At 30.3% G+C, this 22,809-nt stretch overlaps 1 protein-coding gene across 13 annotated transcripts in view; it reads left to right on the top strand.

Moving 5' to 3' along the window:
- Positions 1-22,809, top strand: part of LOC139488781 (uncharacterized) — a 67,337-nt gene that overhangs the window by 21,404 nt on the left and 23,124 nt on the right. For 9 of the 13 annotated variants that reach the window (XR_011656077.1, XR_011656076.1, XM_071274688.1 and 6 more), the window contains one exon: positions 9,503-9,695. The gene's annotated coding sequence lies outside the window, so the exon portion shown is untranslated. Of the gene's footprint in view, positions 1-9,502; positions 9,696-13,402; positions 13,427-19,380; positions 19,482-22,001; positions 22,181-22,809 lie in introns of those variants that run through there. The other 4 variants (XM_071274691.1, XR_011656078.1, XR_011656079.1 and 1 more) reach the window with 4 other exon arrangements.

Here is a 22,809-nt window from a genome sequence, read left to right as displayed (position 1 = left end):
TTCATGATGAATATTTATCATCTGTGGGGATATGAAAAAAGGCAGATGATTAATCATGTTAATCATTCGAACATATATAAGTCTTAATAAAAGTTGAAAAAAAATCATTTTAGGAATTATAGGTACGTACATGTATTAATCTTTGGGTGAATATTTTATATCTGTGTGTAATATAACTTCAAATAACTTTTGTAATCAACCTACTGAATAAAATCTATCCAAGCTTATTTCACTTTTTCCCCTGTTTAGGACATTCTGTATTCTGTAATTGTTTGCTCTTCAGATTCCTGGTAGAAACTTCAACTAATAAAAATTGAGGAATTGCATACATGTATTTGTAATCTTTTTTTCTTTTAGTCTTCTGACCTTTTTAGTTGATTTCCATCAAACGTTGAGCACTTTTTTTTGTAACTACTAGAATTTCTAAAGAGGGATCTGAAGTTTTAATGACTATTTCATTTTTGGACATATATATATAAACCAACACCAGAGACTGTGTCATAATTTTTTTACAACTTCCTAGGTCAAAGTTTAAGGTCAAAAACTGGTTTCTGTTGACAACCCCAATGTCCTATGGTAAAGATCGTGTCCGCTCAATATCTAGAGAACTGTTATGATTTCAAAGTTATACATGACATGTATATAAACCAACATCAGAGGGTGTGTTATAATTTATGCACAACTTCAAAGGTCAAAGGTCAAATACTGTGGTTTCTGTTGACATGCACTATGGTAAAGATACAAATGTTTTACCACACATTATTTTCAGCAGGGCTCGCAGAGATGGCTCCCATCTCAATGATATCAAGTTTGGTTTATGGCTGCTTAACATCCTATAAAGCAATGGTTACTTGGTTGATGATGGCTTAACATCAATTTGATGGCTTAACATTAATTTAAGGAAAGTTTAGTTGGTTGATAATGGCATAACATCAATTTAAGGAAAGTTTAGTTGGTTGTTGATGGCTTAACATTAATTTAAGGAAAGTTTAGTTGGTTGATGATGGCTTAACATTAATTTAAGTAAAGTTTAGTTGGTTGATGATGGCTTAACATTAATTTAAGGAAAGTTTAGTTGGTTGATAATGGCATAAAATCAATTTAAGGAAAGTTTAGTTGGTTGTTGATGGCTTAACATTTATTTAAGTAATTTTAGTTGGTTGATGATGGCTTAACATCAATTTGATGGCTTAACATTAATTTAAGGAAAGTTTAGTTGATTGATAATGGCATAACATTAATTTAAGGAAAGTTTAGTTGGTTGATGATGGCTTAACATTAATTTAAGTAAAGTTTAGTTGGTTGATAATGGCATAACATTAATTTAAGGAAAGTTTAGTTGGTTGATGATGGCTTAACATTAATTTAAGTAAAGTTGAGTTGGTTGATGATGGCTTAACATCAATTTGATGGCTTAACATTAATTTAAGGAAAGTTTAGTTGGTTGATAATGGCATAACATCAATTTAAGGAAAGTTTAGTTGGTTGATGATGGCTTAACATCCATTAAAGGAAAGTTTAGTTGGTTGTTGATGGCATAACATCAATTTAAGGAAAGTTTAGTTGGTTGTTGATGGCTTAACATTAATTAAAGGAAAGTTTAGTTGGTTGATGATGGCTTAACATTAATTTAAGGAAAGTTTAGTTGGTTGATGATGGCTTAACATCAATTTAAGGAAAGTTTAGTTGGTTACTGATGGTTTAACATTAATTTAAGGAAAGTTTAGTTGGTTGTTGATGGCTTAACATTAATTTAAGGAAAGTTTAGTTGGTTGATGATGGCTTAACATTAATTTAAGTAAAGTTGAGTTGGTTGATGATGGCTTAACATCAATTTGATGGCTTAACATTAATTTAAGGAAAGTTTAGTTGGTTGATGATGGCTTAACATCCATTTAAGGAAAGTTTAGTTGGTTGATGATGGCTTAACATCCATTTAAGGAAAGTTTAGTTGGTTGATGATGGCTTAACATTAATTTAAGGAAAGTTTAGTTGGTTGATGATGACTTAACATCAATTTAAGGAAAGTTTAGTTGGTTGATGATGGCATAACATCCATTTAAGGAAAGTTTAGTTGGTTGATGATGGCTTAACATTAATTTAAGTAAAGTTTAGTTGGTTGATGATGGCTTAACATCAATTTGATGGCTTAACATTAATTTAAGGAAAGTTTAGTTGGTTGATGATGGCATAACATCCATTTAAGGAAAGTTTAGTTGGTTGATGATGGCTTAACATTAATTTAAGGAAAGTTTAGTTGGTTGATGATGACTTAACATCAATTTAAGGAAAGTTTAGTTGGTTGATGATGGCATAACATCCATTTAAGGAAAGTTTAGTTAGTTGATGATGGCATAACATCCATTTAAGGAAAGTTTAGTTGGTTGATGATGACTTAACATTAATTTAAGGAAAGTTTAGTTGGTTGATGATGACATAACATCCATTTAAGGAAAGTTTAGTTAGTTGATGATGGCATAACATCCATTTAAGGAAAGTTTAGTTGGTTGATGATGACTTAACATTAATTTAAGGAAAGTTTAGTTGGTTGATGATGGCTTAACATCAATTTAAGGAAAGTTTAGTTGGTTGATGATGGCTTAACATCCATTTAAGGAAAGTTTAGTTGGTTGATGATGGCTTAACATCCATTTAAGGAAAGTTTAGTTAGTTGATGATGACTTAACATCAATATAAGGAAAGTTTAGTTGGTTGATGATGGCTTAACATTAATTTAAGTAAAGTTGAGTTGGTTGATGATGGCTTAACATCAATTTGATGGCTTAACATTAATTTAAGGAAAGTTTAGTTGGTTGATAATGGCATAACATCAATTTAAGGAAAGTTTAGTTGGTTGATGATGGCTTAACATCCATTAAAGGAAAGTTTAGTTGGTTGTTGATGGCATAACATCAATTTAAGGAAAGTTTAGTTGGTTGTTGATGGCTTAACATTAATTAAAGGAAAGTTTAGTTGGTTGATGATGGCTTAACATTAATTTAAGGAAAGTTTAGTTGGTTGATGATGGCTTAACATCAATTTAAGGAAAGTTAAGTTGGTTACTGATGGTTTAACATTAATTTAAGGAAAGTTTAGTTGGTTGTTGATGGCTTAACATTAATTTAAGGAAAGTTTAGTTGGTTGATGATGGCTTAACATTAATTTAAGTAAAGTTGAGTTGGTTGATGATGGCTTAACATCAATTTGATGGCTTAACATTAATTTAAGGAAAGTTTAGTTGGTTGATGATGGCTTAACATCCATTTAAGGAAAGTTTAGTTGGTTGATGATGGCTTAACATCCATTTAAGGAAAGTTTAGTTGGTTGATGATGGCTTAACATTAATTTAAGGAAAGTTTAGTTGGTTGATGATGACTTAACATCAATTTAAGGAAAGTTTAGTTGGTTGATGATGGCATAACATCCATTTAAGGAAAGTTTAGTTGGTTGATGATGGCTTAACATTAATTTAAGTAAAGTTTAGTTGGTTGATGATGGCTTAACATCAATTTGATGGCTTAACATTAATTTAAGGAAAGTTTAGTTGGTTGATGATGGCATAACATCCATTTAAGGAAAGTTTAGTTGGTTGATGATGGCTTAACATTAATTTAAGGAAAGTTTAGTTGGTTGATGATGACTTAACATCAATTTAAGGAAAGTTTAGTTGGTTGATGATGGCATAACATCCATTTAAGGAAAGTTTAGTTAGTTGATGATGGCATAACATCCATTTAAGGAAAGTTTAGTTGGTTGATGATGACTTAACATTAATTTAAGGAAAGTTTAGTTGGTTGATGATGACATAACATCCATTTAAGGAAAGTTTAGTTAGTTGATGATGGCATAACATCCATTTAAGGAAAGTTTAGTTGGTTGATGATGACTTAACATTAATTTAAGGAAAGTTTAGTTGGTTGATGATGGCTTAACATCAATTTAAGGAAAGTTTAGTTGGTTGATGATGGCTTAACATCCATTTAAGGAAAGTTTAGTTGGTTGATGATGGCTTAACATCCATTTAAGGAAAGTTTAGTTGGTTGATGATGGCTTAACATTAATTTAAGGAAAGTTTAGTTGGTTGATGATGGCTTAACATTAATTTAAGGAAAGTTTAGTTAGTTGATGATGACTTAACATCAATTTAAGGAAAGTTTAGTTGGTTGATGATGGCTTAACATCCATTTAAGGAAAGTTTAGTTGGTTGATGATGACTTAACATTAATTTAAGGAAAGTTTAGTTGGTTGATGATGGCTTAACATCCATTTAAGGAAAGTTTAGTTGGTTGATGATGGCTTAACATCCATTTAAGGAAAGTTTAGTTGGTTGATGATGGCATAACATCCATTTAAGGAAAGTTTAGTTGGTTGATGATGGCTTAACATCAATTTGATGGCTTAACATTAATTTAAGGAAAGTTTAGTTGGTTGATGATGGCTTAACATCCATTTAAGGAAAGTTTAGTTAGTTTGGTTTTTTTCTTTTTCTGAATACTTTTAGGATTTCAGTTTCCTTTTTATTAAGCTGTATGATGCAAAATGTATAACAGTGAATAGCTTTGTTCTGAAGGTCATGAATACAGGATTGTGAAAGGAAGATGTGACATAAAATAGGAAATTATTGAGATTATATTAGTATCTCACTGATTAAACTGTCACGACAACATTAATTTTTACTGAATATTTTTACTGAATACTCTCTCTAATGAATTATATTAATTCTGTCAGGTACAAGAAAATCCATACTCTCCCCTACAGATACTCTCCCCTACATCATCACATTAAGGAGTAATATTACCACCATTATCATTCCTCTTATTTATCTTTGTTGAAATGGAATTTTTAGAAGTTGTGCATAATTTATCTTTGTTTCAAATATATAGAACTACTTGGCATGAGTAAAGTTTGATCATGTAACCTCGAGTTTCCAAAATATTTTATGGAAACACCAAATAAAAAAAGAATGGTGCTTTGAAACCCAAAGATGTATTAATGAATGAAATTCAGGGTTAAATTCCTGAAAATTACATATAAACCAAATCATTTTTTAACAACTGTTATGAACAAGTTTAATTAACTACGGTGACCTATAGTTGTTAATTTCTGTGTCATTTTGGTCTCTTGTGGAGAGTTGTCTCATTGGCAACCATACCACATCTTCTTTTTGTATATTGGTAAGAGAGGAACGTCTTTGCCATAAATGTAAAATACTAGAGGATGAGAAACATTTTTTTTTTTTTACTATATTGTGAGTATAATAAAACTCTAAGAAATGAATTTTTTCATCACATATGTACAGAAAATAATAACTTTAATAATTTAAATGAAGAAGAAAAAATTCATTATTTACTAAAGGCAGTTGCTATTTGTCCGGCTAGCCGGACGAATAGTACCAGGACTATTTGTCCGGCCAATACAATGCGCATGTCACTATAATATTTGTGTGTGCGTGTAATATTATCTTTAGCATCACCAGGGGGTAGCACATGTTCTGAAATCTTTAGTGTTAGGGCCTAATCTTGTTACTGTTAATTGAAATTGTTTTCATCATACTAGTATATAGTCCAATGTGGATAACGAATAATTAGAATAAAATCATATATATCCCATATTTTTTTTATATAAGAAGAGAGAAGAATTTACTTGTAAAACAAACTTGGGTAGTGTTTGACTCGTGCATTTTACGTTCACGTAAAGGATTTTGTCTAGCTGAAAAAGGTACAAAATTATTATGTCTGTAGCTGTCAAAGATAATTATAGACCCCTTGACATAAAGTTATCCATATTTTGAGTGAGGGGATCGGGTGTCACAGTGTACTCCTTTTCTTTTCTTGTCTCGCAAGACTAATTTTTGGATTATAACTAAGCTAAATTTCACTCAGTTAGACCTGCAATTGTAAAGGCCTTTTTCAACTACACTTGCTTTGAGCATCTTTTCCACCTATACACAGCTGTAGCGAATCAAATAATTTTGTAAAACTAATTCTCCGATCAATTATATAATTATCTTTTATTTCCCATTTTCCTTGTGATTTCAATTTTTTAGAGTCCCTTTCATAAGATTATATCAATTTTGGAAGCTCATAATATCGTGTTCCATTGTCAAATTCCGAAAACTGCAAAATTTATCACAAATATTTCAGCCATGATCTTAAAATTGAAAATCAGTGATCAGATTACACGCGCCCCCTTGGTGCTACAATGTACTGAAGATAATGTTACACGCACTTCCGAACGCACATTATATGACATGCGCATTACAATGGCCGGACAAATAGCCCTGGCACTATTCGTCCGGCTAGCCGGACAAATAGCCACTCCGTTTACTAAATCCATCATCGCCTTTACAAACAAATAAGTTAGGATCCTTCTTGAAAAAGTCATTAGAACTGAGGGCAGGGGACTCTTAACAACTTGTTTGTTGTTATAAATTTTAATGCTGTTGATATTTTGTATGTTTAATATGTATGTATATATGTTTATTGTGTTTATTGTATTAATATATGTTGGTCACAAACTGTAAAGTTTATATGACAATAAAATATTTGATTAATTTGACTATCAGTGCTTATTCAGTAATTAGTGATCCTATAGCAAAATATATATTGATCTGTAATATCCAAACTATCAGACCATTGGTATCCATTTTCTTGACATACTCTCAAAATTATAACATTCTAGCCAATAAAATCCACACCAATAAGCAACCTACATCAACTAACTTGTTTAGTAATAATTTCAGCACAGCATGTATGTCAGCTGAAACTGATAAAAGCCAAAAGGATTCCAATTACCGTACCTATATTTTTTTGTCAATTTATGTACAACTGTACTGGCATCTCAGACTCAATTGTGCCCTTGAAACTTCATAATATAAATAAATTCTAAATGAAAAAGTGCTACAAATTTCACAAGGGTCACAGATTGTTGTTACTCTAACAAAGCCTAAACAAATAAATTCCAGGTTTTCATGTACATATTAGGTCGGAGATGGTTGCATTGTATTTGGATTCTAAGTGACCTTTTCTAAGCATTTTATTTTAGACCCTCTTTGTACTGAATATACAGATCAAAGAAATATGTTAATCCTATTTGAATTGATTGCTTTTTCATTGGATTTTATTTGAATACACACAAGGTGTATAAAGTAATGTCAATATTTGTAAATAATTGTTTAAACCACAGTAAAAATCTGTTACAGTGGTAACAAGCTCCACACAACTTTTTGTCTTTCCTATGCCAGCTCTCTCAATAATGAAGGAGACCCTTGTTTAGCTCACATGGCCTGAAAGGCCAAGTTAGCTTTTCTCATCACTTTGCGTCCCGGGTCCGTCATCGTCAGTCGTCGTTAATTTTTACAAAAATCTTCTCCTCTGAAACTACTAACGTAAATTTAACCAAACTTGTCCACAATCATCATTAGGGTATGTAGTTTAAAAAATGTGTCTGTTGACCTGGGCAGCCAACCAAGATGGCCGCCATGGCTGAAAATAGAACATAGGGGTCAAATATAGATTTTGGCTTATTGCTCTGAAACCAAAGCATTTAGAGCAAATCTGACTGGTGGTAAAAACGTACATCAGATTTAGATATATCTGCCCTGAAATTTTCAGACAAATTCAACAACCAGTTGTTGGGTTGCTGCCCCTGAGTAAGTAATTTTATGGAAATTTTGCAGTTTTTTGCTATTGTCTTAGATATTATTATAGTATCTTAAATGATATCTTATACTATAAATTATGATTTTAACCTTTTTAACATGATTTCCAAAGCATCAGTTAATACAGGTGAGAGACACAGGCTCTTTAGAGCCTCTAGTTTACTTTGGACTGTATGTTCATTCCTTTTGTTCAAAGAAGTTTACTAGTTGTCTGTAATCTTTGAATTACAATGAAGTTAAAATGCTTGCCTCAACATATGAGAAAAGAAATTTTCAACAATTTTTTTAATGGTTATACAATTTATCAAGGTAACTTTATATCCAAGAACATTTAATTAAATGAAGAATGTAATTTTAATTCTACATTTAACTTTTAAAAGTTCTAATGAAAATTGCACATTAGTATTTATGGTAGTTCCATATGTATTTTTATAAGTTTTCTGAAATGCAGGTCTTAGGCCTAAATATTCATGTTTATTTCCTATCATCATAATTAAATCAATAACAAATTTATGTCATTCTGCTGAAGTTCATGACTGTCAGGCTTTCAATGATTCATTGGAATTTGATTTTGGCTTGCCCAAAACATATTTTTTTTATCTGAAACAAGAATGTGTCCCCAGTACACGGATGCCCCATCCACACTATCATTTTCTATGTTCAGTGGGCTGTGAAAATGGGGTAAGAACTCTTATTTGGCATTAGAATTAGAAAGACCATATAAGGAACATGTGTAATATATGTTTCAAGTTGATTGGACATCAACTTCATCAAAGGCTACCTCAACCAAAAACTTTAACCTGAAGCAGGATAGACAGACAAACGGACGGATGAACAGACGAACAAACAGACGGACGCACAGACCAGAAAACATAATGCCCATAAATTGTGCATAAAATTTTTTTACACAACTAAATTTAAAGGGAGAGAGGATGTTTGGTCATTTATCTTGTTGTTAATTTTATAAATAACTTTAGATAGATGCATTAGTTTGTATATTATTATAGGTAGGAAGAAATAATGAATCGATTCTTTTAATCGTTTGAGGCAGATATGTTCCTTTGATTGTTCAACATTAAACTGATCTTTTTCTCTCACTTCTGTAGAAATTTATCAAAAAACCTGACATATTGACAAAAACAGAGGAGTAGTCCTCTTTCTTTGTCAGAAATAAATTGGTCTTTTTCCAAACCTATCTTAAACCAGTACGTGTACATTTTTGGCACTGTATTAACAAAATAGAGAGATAAAATTTGTAGTCTGGTGAAAATGATGTATTTTCATTTGTAATTAACAACAAGTAAAAATGCATTTTCTATTGTTTATTTCCAAAGAAAAAGATAAGCCATTTAACACACTGGGTATTCTGATTGGAAATCTGCTGATGGATCCTTATCCCGATGCGCATTCATTAAAGTAACCTATTCCGGAATGCTCCTCCGGAATCATATTTAGATTTTACCTGTACAGGTTTTGATTTTTTTTATAGATGCTGTATTTGAACAAAATAGCAAAGAGATCAAATAAATAAGTAAATGGATAAATCATAAATGGTACATCTATGAAAAAAAATAAAAATGTAGATTCAATATTTTTTTTAAATTGATTAACTTGAATTGTCTCATTTATGTCTGCAACAAATTGTAAGTTAATTAATACACCTGTTTGAAATATTGAACTCACAACTGCCACTTTTTCTGGCCTTTTGATGTTTAAATGTGACAATAATATGTGCTTTAATTACCAAACTGGATTAAAAGTGATCAAATTATTTATAAATTAGTTTGAGTTGCTCAATTAGATATATGCTTAATTAAGTAAAATTTAATTTACTTTTTACAGCTTCACCCTATAATTATCAGCTGATAAACAAGAAATCATTGCCATAGCACTGGATATTATCATGGATATTATTACTGGAAATATTCAATGGAAGTAATAACATATTCATAACAGATTTTTGTGTATGGAGTTTATTAAAGTTTTAACAAGGAATACTGTATTCAAAAGTGACAAGCACAGTTTGGAAACAAAGGTATGTACAGTTATGGGTAGGAGATTGTAAGTTGATGATTATTACCAAAAAAAGTAAGATTTCATATTTATTGGGCTGTTGCCAATTATTGTAATTGAGTTTGTGCCAATAATTATTTGTATTTGTATTTATTGTTCAATTTATTTCTCAAATAGTACAAAAGTTGAAATGGACATATATATATAGTTGTAGAGTTGTAACTGGCTCAGACGTACTTATAAATATAATTATTTTCTGTGACTGTATCTTACATTAATTTGTAGGATCCTTTACTATAGATAATTTAGCTGATCTGTAAAAATAACATTCATGCCTTATATATCATGTACTGTAGTACCGACGCTAGATTAAAACTGACGTGGAAAGGTAACACCCGGCAACCGAAAGCTTCATTTTGAAGCCCAGGTGGTCGTGTGGTCTAGTGGGACGGCCATTTGGTGTCACAATATCTCAGTAGCATTGATTTGAATCCCCACGAGGGAAGAACAAAAAATTTGCGAAAAGCAAATTTATAGATCTAACATTGTTGGGTTGATGTTTAGACGAGTTGTATATATATATATATGTGATAGCTTAATCATCATTTGTCATAATTATTATGACAGACACTCTTTATTGGATAAGTCATGGTTATACCATGGAAGTATTATATTGATATAATTTATATATGATACTTCCATGGTTACATGTAAACAGTCAGGTAACACCTAATTGTCTCAAATTTAGCCTAACAACTTTAGTTCTGCATGTTCTCCGCTCAGCAGTATTAAAACCCTTGCTTTTGTGACATTGTGGCTTTACCCTGTCTGCATGTATATTGTATTCTTAAGTACAAATGAAAAAAAATCAAAGAAGACCTTTTGTAGAAATAGATTATTTCTGCAAATCTTTGATACATTATTTCCTGTGACAAGGACATAATACATCATAATTGATATGATTACTAATTATTTTGATAAATATATTAATATATGTATTTCATGAGTTGATTTTCCACCACTAAAGCAGGATATTAAAGACACGAAAATTACAATCTCAGTAAACAGGTTATATTGCAGGAATGGACAAGGGGTTATTCTAAGTAATTTAAGTTATGATTATGGTAAGTAATTATTTTGGGAAATGTTTTTTATGTGATGGCAAATAATATTTGCCAAATATTTCTGTATTATAGAATCTATTTGTGTGTTTATGAGTACTTTTGCAGTAAAATACTATCCAGTGCATAAATTGTCAATTTATTTCCTAAATATAATTTTCAATATTTGACAAGAAAACATAACAGATGTCTGCCATATGAAATTAGATTGCATGATATAGTGTAACAATTAAACCTTATGTAATATGTAATAGGTCTTTCTTAAATGGGAAACTTTAAACATGCCTTGACCAAGTGAGGAATTATGACAGTTCTTATTCACTGTTTGATGTGTTTGAGGTTTTGTTTGAATTTGCCATTTGATTACAGACTTTCCGTTTTTAAATTTTGCTCAAGGTTCAGTATTTGTGTGATTTAACTTTTTTTTAAAGTTACATTTGTTAACATGTTATAAAGGATTGAGAAACTATTTCATTGTTATAGTGACAATTTTCCTGGATTTCACAGCTAGCTTAAACAAAATATGAATTTTACTAAATGGCTATTGCATTGGGTTGTTTGCCTCAATTCAACCTACATTACCTACTGGAAGCACTGGTATAATTCTTTTTTATGTCAGCAAATCAAAAAAATATCACAAGCGTTCATAGGCGGATCCAGGGGGGGGGGGGGCCCTGGGGGGCCCGGGCCCCCCCTTTCGTGGGAAAAATTTGGTTGATTATATAGGGAATCATTGAAGCATGACTGGAGCGGGCCCCCCCCCTTAGAAAAGTTCTGGATCCGCCACTGGCGTTTCACTATTTAAATTTTCTAAAAGTTATTTGATCTATCCATGGAAGTAGTATATTTCATAATACTTCCATGATGAAACAGAATCAAGATGAGATGATGCATTTTCATTTGTTTGTTACATGCCCAGTCTAAATCCAGGAATTCAGAAGCAATAAACGAATAATCATTTCCTCAAACCACATAAAGTGTACAAATATACATTTTGTACTGACAAGACTATATATAATCTTTTGATCCCCCTTATGTATGTCTTAGGTAATTCTCCCAACTGAAGAGTATTTCAAAAGAAAATTTCCTAAAATACATGATTATCAAAAACAAGAAAGGATGATCAGCATTGCAGACTTAGGTTTAAGAAGTGCCATTAAAGCAAAACACCAAAGTTTAATTAGGATAAACTAAATCAAACGATCTCAGCTATATATATATATAGCTAGGTTTATCAGATAATAAGTAGCTGATACAACTTATCTTTCACTCCATAGAATTATCTCTTGTGGCAAAATATGAAACACTTAAAAAGTTCAGGCAGTATAATATGGGACACATCAAAATAGTTCTTGTGTATAATTTGTAGTTGAGTATGACGTCCATTATCACTGAACTAGTATATATATTTGTTTAGGAGCCAGCTGAAGGACGCCTCAGAGTGCAGTAGTTTCTCGCTTGAAGACCTATTGGTTACCTTCTGCTGTTGTCTGTTCTATGGTCGGGTTGTTGTCTGTTTGACACATTCCCCATTTCCATTCTCAATTTTATAGTACATGTACCAGGAACTTTATCACTTCAGTGGTTGAAAAGTTCTTGTTTAAGGAAGCAGAATTTGAAATGGTTTCTTTTATTTGAAAATTATTCCATAGAAAAATGTTGTTTAATTTGAAATTTCTAAAATGTAAGTTATGATGAGTACATCATATGGCAATATTGGGACGTTTTAAATTTGATTTTTTTGCGAATTAAAAAAAATTGCCAATTCAACTTTGAACATTATATCAATTTGTCATTTTTGCAAAGTTTCCTTTAAACTATACAATTGTAACATCTATGCTCTACAGGTAGTTGAGCTGAACAAGAAAACTACTGGTAGAAAAAGATAATGATAGTAGCTTCACAGTATCAGTTACATTAATCTTCTGATTTCTATTTTATTTCAATCAGTTATTTCTTGTATAATATTTAGAAATACTTGACATTTTATGTTATCATAGTTTATCTATGTGTTAACTACAAATTGTACCTCATCAATAACAGTAAATAAAATAACAGGTTCTATGATGATTTCAATCAGGAAAATAATTTTGATGCTGATCACACTTGGTTTAGTTTGACCTTGGAACTAATCATTTGCATGTTGAAAAAAATCATTTGTCTGTTTATTACAAATTGAGCTGTATCCAATATCGTCAATACAAGTATACATGTACATTCATGTACATATCATTAAAGATACATTAGCTGACCTGAACTAAAACAAGCTTGTCTGGAATGATTAAGAGGGATAACTCTACTTATATTACAGTATCAAGGATGTTGATGTTCAATGAGACAATGACATCAGTTAAATATGACAGCTCCTTTAAAAATATATTCTGACCTTTTAACATTGAATGGGAAACTTAATAAATTGAGCAGTCAGTTACTGAAAACATTATTTTGGTTTTGGATTGGTTGTATGAAGAAAAAGGTTTTGACAGATATTTCTAACTGAGTGTGCAGAACAGAATACCATTTTTGAAATCTTGTCAGTTTAGTTGTAAGAAAATGATATCTTGTGATTAGTCTGCAGTATCTTCTATTGACATGGACATACATTGTACATTTGATTGATTTCAGTATAATGGTAAGATTTCTGAATTCTTATTAGATTTTATTGAACATTTCTTTACAAATGATATCTTCAATGACAGACAAACTTTGTAAAGAATGAAAACCAAGCTTGCATCAGCATTTTTTAAAAAGATGCATCTAATATTTCATTTAAATTGATTCAACAAACATTTTTTGCTAAACGTTATTGGTTATTATTACTCTTTCATTAAGCCATGACATATGCATGTTCAATATGTTACGATGAAGTTGTAAATGAGAGGAAATTTTAACTTTGCTAATATAAGCTTTTGAAATGTTATTACATAAATTGTTTACATAGTTACTTGTAAATATGTATTTTTATAATAGTGGTAGTCTAACCTATGCCATGCCATGGTAGATTTCTTTACATCTTGATAAAATTCTTGACTGGACAATTCAAATTACATTGTACCATAGATGTAAGTATTAAACATCTATGATTGTACCAAAGATTGAAACCTTTCAAATATGTACTCAGACAGTCCTGATGCTAAAATTCTGTTAAATAAATAACGACACAGATAGATCATTTTCAGAATGCATTTATTTAAAACTGAATTGAATGCTGGCCAACTTTTATTTTGGGTGTAAACATTTTAACTGTTAAGTCTAATTAACAAATGAAAGACAAATCTGTGTTCCTAATTAAAGATTTACTGTTTAAATTTTGGTCCTAAAAGATCTTATGTATGTATGTTTGATTCATTTACTAGTAAATGAATTTAATGAATCAATATCTTGAATGTTAAGATACCCTTTAATCAAAGTTCAAGTGTTAAAGTTAACTTGTCTTCAGGTTTTGAATACTTTGACAGTGAGATCATTATTGTTTGAACTCCATGTAGCATGAAATGTTTCACAAAACAAAATTTACCCTTCTTGTGCTTAACTTGATTTGTATGGAGAAAAAGTTGTAAAAGAGAGGAGAACTTAAAGTCTTTATATACAGTCTGAACTTTGGGAGACACTCAAAATAAAGTGTTGACATGATATATTACAATTAAGTGATAATGCATTAAACATGAAGCATCATTTGTTACTATTTGTTTTTAAATTTCAATAGCCTTTAGATAAAGGGTGTAGCTGTAGAATTCAAAGTTTTGATGAAGCTTAAGCTTAGAGCATGATATTTATTTTCAGCAAACGATTAAATGTAAAAAAAATTAGCAACTTTTATAAATAATCAATTCTCTTGAAACAAGAAAGATCAATGAAAAAGTGCAATATTCAGACATGCATTACTAACAAGCTATTATTTGAACTTGGAATTATTTTAAATTATGGAATTTGCATAATGGTTATGTTTAAAATTTTTGATAAATTCCATGTTTATTTTGGTATTCATATGATGAAGACATAATCTTTCAATCAGTTTTATTGAGGTCTGGAGCTGGCATGTCAGTTAACTGCTAGTAGTCTGTTGTTATTTATGTATTATTGTCATTTTATTTATTTTCTTTTGTTACATCTTTTGACATCAGACTCGGACTTCTCTTGAACTGAATTTTAATGTGCGTATTGTTATTCTTTTACTTTTCTACATTGGCTAGAGGTATAGGGGGAGGGTTGAGATCTCATAAACATGTTTAACCCCGCCGCAATTTTGCGCCTGTCCCAAGTCAGGAGCCTCTGGCCTTTGTTAGTCTTGTATGATTTTAAATTTTAGTTTCTTGTGTATAATTCGGAGTTTAGTATGACGTCCATTATCACTGTACTATTATGCATATTTTAGGGGCCAGCTGAAGGACACCTACGGGTGCGGGAATTCTCGCTACATTGAAGACCCATTGGTTGCCTTCGGCTGTTGTTTGCTCTATGGTCGGGTGGTTGTCGCTTTGACATATTCACCATTTCCTTTCTCAATTTTATCATAATGTTTTGAGCAGTGCATAACACTTTCCACACAATGTATTTTGTATAGACAGTGTTGTGCACAGCACAGTACATTCTATTGAAAATATACCATCTTATTTGTAAAAGAAAGTGTTGTCAGCGGCACAGAACATTATAATACAGAATAAACATGGAATTCATTAAAAATTTTCAAACGCAAGAAATTAAGCAAATAACATAATTAATAATAATTCCAAGTTCAAATAATAGCTTGTTAACTATAGATATTACTGTGATTTAAGATATGATAAGGTCAAACTACATGAGTAGGAAACCCAACAACATTATACAATCTTAGATGTTTTGATTAATAATACAAGTGTGAAGGTTCAGTTCTCAAAAACTTGTTTGACCTTGCCACAACCTAATGTATCAGTCTATATTTTGTATCTCTCATGTTTTTTTTTGTCCTATAATGAATTTTGGTGTTGATTGAAGATCCTGTTTAAATTTATTCACAACTTATGGTGACTTATAATTTGACCATTTGTTGACCTCTAGATTTCAATGTGTGTTGTTAGGTAGCTGTCCTGTTGGTCTATGTTCTTTATCTCTTGTTTACCATAGTTACAATGTAAGGTCAAAATACTGCTTTTAATGATAAAAACAAAAGGTGATACCATATAGGCCAAGGCTATTTATTACATAAAGTCTACAGTGTTTTCTAACCATATATGTCAAGGCTCTAAGTTACATGTACAAAAAGTTAATAATATTTTTATACCATAGGTCAATGCTCTTCATAACACAATGTTTAAATATTATTAATGAAATCAAAAGACTCCACTAAATTTACTACATCGGTGGCATTATCAGCCAGGATTTAAAAATAAAAAAAACAGAATAGGGGGAAAAATTGGATGCCTAATGCCCTCATTAGCACTAATAAATCCAAAAGGAAAATTTTACAGGATCAAGCTTAAACCTAAAGAATTGGGGACACATTTTAATGTATCCACTCAGTACTACCTAGATAATAATTTAACTTCAATGTACAACAAATCATTAGCAAGTGGTAACATCACATGTCTTATCTTGATTGTAATGATTGAAGATAATGTCTATCCTAAGGTTGTATTTCATCAAGATAGATTCTTTGATAAATAAAATTTTATATAAATGTTCAAGGCTTCTAGCTTCAAAAAGGTTTATTTATTTATAATCTAACAATATAATATGATATTCCTGTATACTAATAATTTTGCTTGATATAGGCCTTATATTCTGTTTTGATTTACTGCAATGCTATCTCTCACAAATACCCCTACCCTAAAAATAAAATGAATTTAGAAAAAAGTACTATTTCTTATAAGATTTGAGTTTGAAAAGAAACCATGCACTCCTCATTGATAATTGTCATTACAGAGGACAAGAACCATTCCTCATCAAAGTGACAAATGATATAAATACACAGGATATAAATACTTGTTATATTTAGAGAATTAATGTTGATTTCCAAACTGGTTCTGATTCTAATAAATGCATTTCATTTTCTTGACTTGAAGATTTAGAGCTTGCCATACTCGGTATAAATAGCTTTCTATTGTTGAGACTGTATGTTGCCCTATAGATGTCTTTTTGTTATATATGTATCTGTCATTTGGTTTCTGCCTCATTGATATATACCCTATTTCCATTCACTTCAAGCTCTAAACAAGTAAACAGAAGATAAGCTCCATAAGACAGTTTTACATGTATTTTGATATAACAGTTAAACCACCTTTATTGAGTTTTACCACTGTGATTTAAGTAATAAATCTGGTGTTTTATATAGCATTTTAAACTTTGGCCAGCCAGATTATGTTTGAATTATAATAGTTATATAATGAGGAAAGTGATACTTCATTTTTTGTGGTTAATCTGGAGCCATGTCTAAAATGATTATTACCTTGACCCACAGAAAAGTTAAATTGACATAGAAATTGAATGAACTGTGTACTTCATTGATTCAGACCTTTCATTGAAATTCAGATCAATTGATCTTTTTACAGATTCAGTGGACACATTATTTATTTATACTTTCTTCTCCTGTGGTGAAAATAGTCAGCTTGAAAAAGGTTTTAAAATAATACAACCATCTTTTATTAGATGTTAAAAGTTCAGTTTGCAATATAGTTGGGAATTGTAGTTTTGTAAAGGAAAAAAGGACTTAGCTAAGCATTCTTTTCCAGAATGAGATGGTAAAGTTTTGTTTTTGTTTTGAGATAATGCCATGTTAAATACCATAATTATCTATTTTGTTTACAGAAACTAGCTGTACCATCTGCCCCGTAACCAGTGCTTTTTAAATGGCATGATTTTAATGATACATGCAAAATTTGAATTTTTTAAAATGATCAGTATATGAATTATGCAATTAAACTACAAAGAAGGATTCAAATCCTTCAAGCTCAGAAAACTGATAGGCTTTTCTTTTAAGGCTTTTTCGGTTTTGTAGCTCCTAGAAATGGTATATATTTGACTTCCCAAACATTTGGTGTTAAACTCATCTACTGGTAAGGGATGTTATAAGCTGTGCATGAATTAATAGGATTTTTTGGGGATTTTCACCAAAAGAAAAATTGAACCCCTGACAAAAGAAGTACCTGCATTACGGATGGATTTAGGAATCTACATCCACAATAAGGTGAAAAAAATATAAAATGAAATTTAGTACCTTCCAAAGTATCCTTTTAATAGATCAACTCTAACATGACTATATCATTGGACAGTCTAAATTCCCATATCATTGGACAGTCTTAATTTCCTTATGGCAGTCATTATAATAACAATAAGGCATCTGTAAGCAAAAACTGAATTTAAGTGGGAGAGTAAGCAAGGATGGTTTGTTTCAAAGTATTAAATAACACATTTGAATAAATAAGTCCAAGATTTATGTGTATGTTTTTACATGTAAAAAATCATTTGATAGGTAAATAAGTATGTAAAGCGTAAGAAGTAAAGGCTAGGTTTGACCTAATTATGATTGCAAGATAAACGGATTACCTTTAGGGTAGTTTCATTATCTTGTAAAAAACGAGACATAGTAGATCACAATCTAAACAAAATACAGGAAATATACGTTTATGGTAATGATACCCCTGTTTAATTTTTTTTGTGGAAAAGTCCTTGTGTAGATTAATTGTATTTAGTCTTAGATCTATCTGGTCGTCAACCAGGAAATAGTTAAAGTCAGAAAAGAAAAAGGTATTTATTATCAGTTATTTCTTCTAACCCTATTTTGTTGACAAAATGAGGTAACCTTGTGACATATATAGTTGATCTAATGAAATAAAGAGCAAGCTTAAAATAAATAATAGTAGATTTATCTCCATTATAATACAAAATTAAGCAACATACTGAATTTTAGACATAATTTCTGTTATAAGATTTCGTAAATTAGAAATTCTGTAAAACATTGTTATTATATTTGGAATGGTATCACGTTAAAGCTTCTCTTACAATGTCAGATGTAAATCATAGGCTTTAATATGTACTCTCAAAAATGAAATAAAAAAAAAAATAAAAATCATCATTAGGTTATTTAGTTTTAAAAAATTGTCTGATTACCCTGCCTGCCAAATGATATGGCAAGAAAATGAACATGGTGGTTTAACGCAAGTTTTGTCTTTTATATTGAAAACGGCCATAAATTCAGTAAGTTCTTACAGGGGTAGAAATGTCACATAATGATGAGATCTACACATTGTTCAATTACATCAAAACTCATTAAATGTCAGACCACTCCTTATAGAACTATACTAGGAGTAATTGCTCCTTGATGTAAGTTGACTTTTTGTTTTGGGAATATAATATAATAAGTCTCAAGCGTGTAGTTGTGACTTTAAAATCTAGATAGGTCCTTGTATTGGTCCTATAAAATTATAAAAACAATGAAATTAGTGAAAACAAATGATGCTGACTCAATTATTCGCAATTTTTAACTGTAGCTTAAGAAAAATGTATTTCATTATATTGGTTTTTCCATGAATTTTGTGCTTATCCCTATAAGAAGATGAAAGTTTTCAAGTTCCTATCCCATCACCTAAACACTTGTGTAAGCGTGCACTACTTAAAAAGTATACGGAAGTTATAAAGTGTTTCCTATCCCCTCAAAGGTAGTATTCATAAACAAAAAATATGTTTTACTTTCATTCATACATGATTTTAAGGTATGTGTTTATCAATATACTTCTACAAAAAATTGTTAAGGACTGATATTGGATTTTGCATGTAAAAAAAAAGAAGAAGATATTACATTGATTTGTAGAACTTATAATATTTTTTTTATTTCACCAAAATTAAAGAATACCTGTTTATATAATAATAAGATGAACAAAATTACCAAAATAATTAAGTTAAAAAACAATTCAAGATGTGATCAGTTGAAATTTAATTTGGAATCAATTTTATATTATTATTCCAAAAGAAAAGCTTTAAATGTTATTGAACTAATGAACTTATTTTCAAAATTTGAAAATCAATTAAACAAGTGATTTATTTTTATGTGATATTTAATAATTTATTGAAACAAATATTGACTTTGCAATATATATTATTGAACTTTCAAAGTGCATAATATTAGCCAATATTTGGCTTACAGATTGCCCAGCTCTAGCTTCCCTTTTCAGGAAGTCCTTTCTTAAATTCTGTATTTGATGTGAATTAGATTTTGATGTGAGTTACTCCCCCTTTTGACTAGGTAGATCTTGTATACTGCAATAAAGAGAAATGGTAAAGCATACATATAAAATCAAATATTATATAAATAACTGTAACATTATAGCAGAAAGTAAACATGTTTGTCTATTACTATGTTTGAAAAAAGAAGTTTTGCTACCCAGATAGGGTGAAATAGTATCAAAGGAAAAATTTCAGGTTCTAATTACAGTGACTTGACTGTTAGTGTTGCTCTCCACCTATTGCAACTTATTCTGACCAAATTGCAATTTGTTTTTTAAAACCAAACTGTTGAACTCGTCAGGAATTTGATCAAAAAGCTGTAGAAAATCACAGTCAAGTTGTGAAAGTGCAAGGTGATGAAATAAAGATATACTTACAATCCTATAAGACTCCGCACTACTGTTGATATGAAAATTTAGTCTATCAGTTTGTTTAGATATTTTATAGTCATTTTTATAGCAATTCAAAATTACACTTCACCTTTTGCATGGTAATGACTATATCTATTCAAACTGGCCACAGATTACACTAAATTCTCTATTAGTTCTTTATGACGTTTTGTTTCATTAAAAATATTGCACCTAATCTTTTTGTCAAATTTTTTGTGTGTGTAAAGTACAGTTCTAGTCAAAAACTATATCCAAAATTCAGAAAGATTGCACCTCTGTAGTTTACAAATTAAGCCAATACACATCCATACCCCTATGGACAAGTCAAAAGATGTTCCAAAAACTGTAAATATCACCTTTTTGCACCTGGCCTAATCACTCTTTCCATATCAAAATCAGTTAAAATAAAACATCCAAAAGTTTATTTTAGCTCTTTTCTTTCATTTCCACCCCAGAAAGGCTAAGAAATGTATGAGAAAGGGAAAGAAAAAAAAATAAAGAAAAAAAAATAAAGAAAAAAAATAAAGAAAAAAAAATAAAGAAAAAATACACTATAATTAAAGGGAACTATATTCGTGGACAACATTAATTCTGGTCTGGGGCCAACTGTTCAACTAATTTTGTCACATCAACATTAAAGTGGAGTTAAAGTCTCATAGGATAGTATAGGTATATTTTATTTTATCACCTTGCACTTTCACATTTTGACTGAACAGTTTGTTCAAAATTTTGACCAGTTGAACAGTTTGATTTTATAAAACAAATTGCAATTTGGTCAGAATTTTGAATGAGTTGCAATAGTTGGATAGCAACACTAGCAGTCAAGTCACTGTAAGACTTTCAAAAACTACTCTTTAAAAAGGGCTGCACTACAAGTAAACTAAAATTATCATTTAGTTGTTTCCTTAACCAAAATTTTTTTGAAATACAATACCTGACTCAGTAATAAAACTGCTTATTCTTTTTAAGTTCACTTGGTCCTTCACCTGACCCAAATTTTGTAGTATTGCCCAAAGAAAAAAATAATTTGTTTTTGGTTGTTATATTTTTTTTGGACGATCGATACATTTTTTTTAAAAATTTGTCGGCCTTATATTGTAATGATTGTATAATTGTTATTTTAATCTTAATGCAAAGTATTGTAGAACATTTGTTTGGAACATCCCCCCTTTTTTATGAAAATCCACCCCTGACCAAGCATTGATAAAGTAAATACCTGTGCATCATGTAACGATTCATATTGTCATCTTCAAGTAGCTTAAAATTAGGTATTAAAACACTGGACTATGCACATTTTTGTTTTGATAATAGCTTAGTTAAAACTATATTCTTTGACCAAATAGTTGTGAATTCTAGCTTGTTCCTAACACTGAAACTTGATTCCTTGCATGATATCAAAGCATAGAATAAAAAGCCTTGCACATATGGTTTGCTAGAAAATGGTATAATGCTATTAAATATTTACTCAATAATTCTATTAGCTCTTCCCCTGAAAATTATAACAATTCGGAAGACTATAAATTGATTTTGGTCCTTAAATAACAAATAAAAGTTGGCATTAATATACATAGAAACATTTGCCGTATTTACCTTTTTGCTTGAATTATTAATAGGCATTATAATACTGTCCAGTGATGCGCAATATTCATAGTACTACGCTTTATTGTATGTGATAGACACATAGTAATTAAATTCATCTTCTCGCTGCTTGCTTGGTTAGCATATATCCAAATAAGAACTAGAGATACTTGTATAATTGATATATAAATGTGTAACTGGAATGTACTTTTTCACTTAAGGTAGGAATGCTTTTAACTAATTAGATTATTTTGAAAATCCATCTTCGGTCTAATATTGCAAGGACTGTACAGTAATTGTTTTTTTTAACCTTAATACAAAGTAGGATGACATTCAGTTCAAGATATTTTTGTGTGAAATATGATGTGAACTAATCTTTTGTATAAAAGTGATGGAGCATATATACTGTAGCGTTTCTATGAGTGGAAATTTATTCTGTTATATTATGAACTGGACCCAACTGCTGCATATCAATTTCATTAGTGGAAAAAACTTAACTTCCCTTTTTGGCTATATCAAAGGAGCAAAACTTATATTATCTTAATTTGATAAACATATACCTGAACAGGTTTGCAAACAATTCTCTTCTTATATACCTAAGTAAACTATAATAACCTGCCACCACTATTCTTTGCAGTATTTCCTAAATGACTTTCTTATAACATTTTGCATAGAAAATGACCTTAAATATATGTAACTTATTAATAAGAGTCCCCTAACAAAAATAACTGTCTTAAAAAACCATTGCTTCTTAAATCATTTGGTATTAAACAAAACACAAGAAAGATGGCGGTCAGGAATCATATAAATACATGTATTTCTCACAGAAAGAACCAAAAAGCAACCAAAA

The sequence above is a fragment of the Mytilus edulis genome, chromosome 9 (genome assembly GCF_963676685.1).
Source record: "Mytilus edulis chromosome 9, xbMytEdul2.2, whole genome shotgun sequence".
Classification (NCBI taxonomy): Eukaryota; Metazoa; Mollusca; class Bivalvia; order Mytilida; family Mytilidae; genus Mytilus; species Mytilus edulis.
Note: the sequence above shows the minus strand (reverse complement) of the source record. Positions and strands in the feature narration are given on the sequence as shown.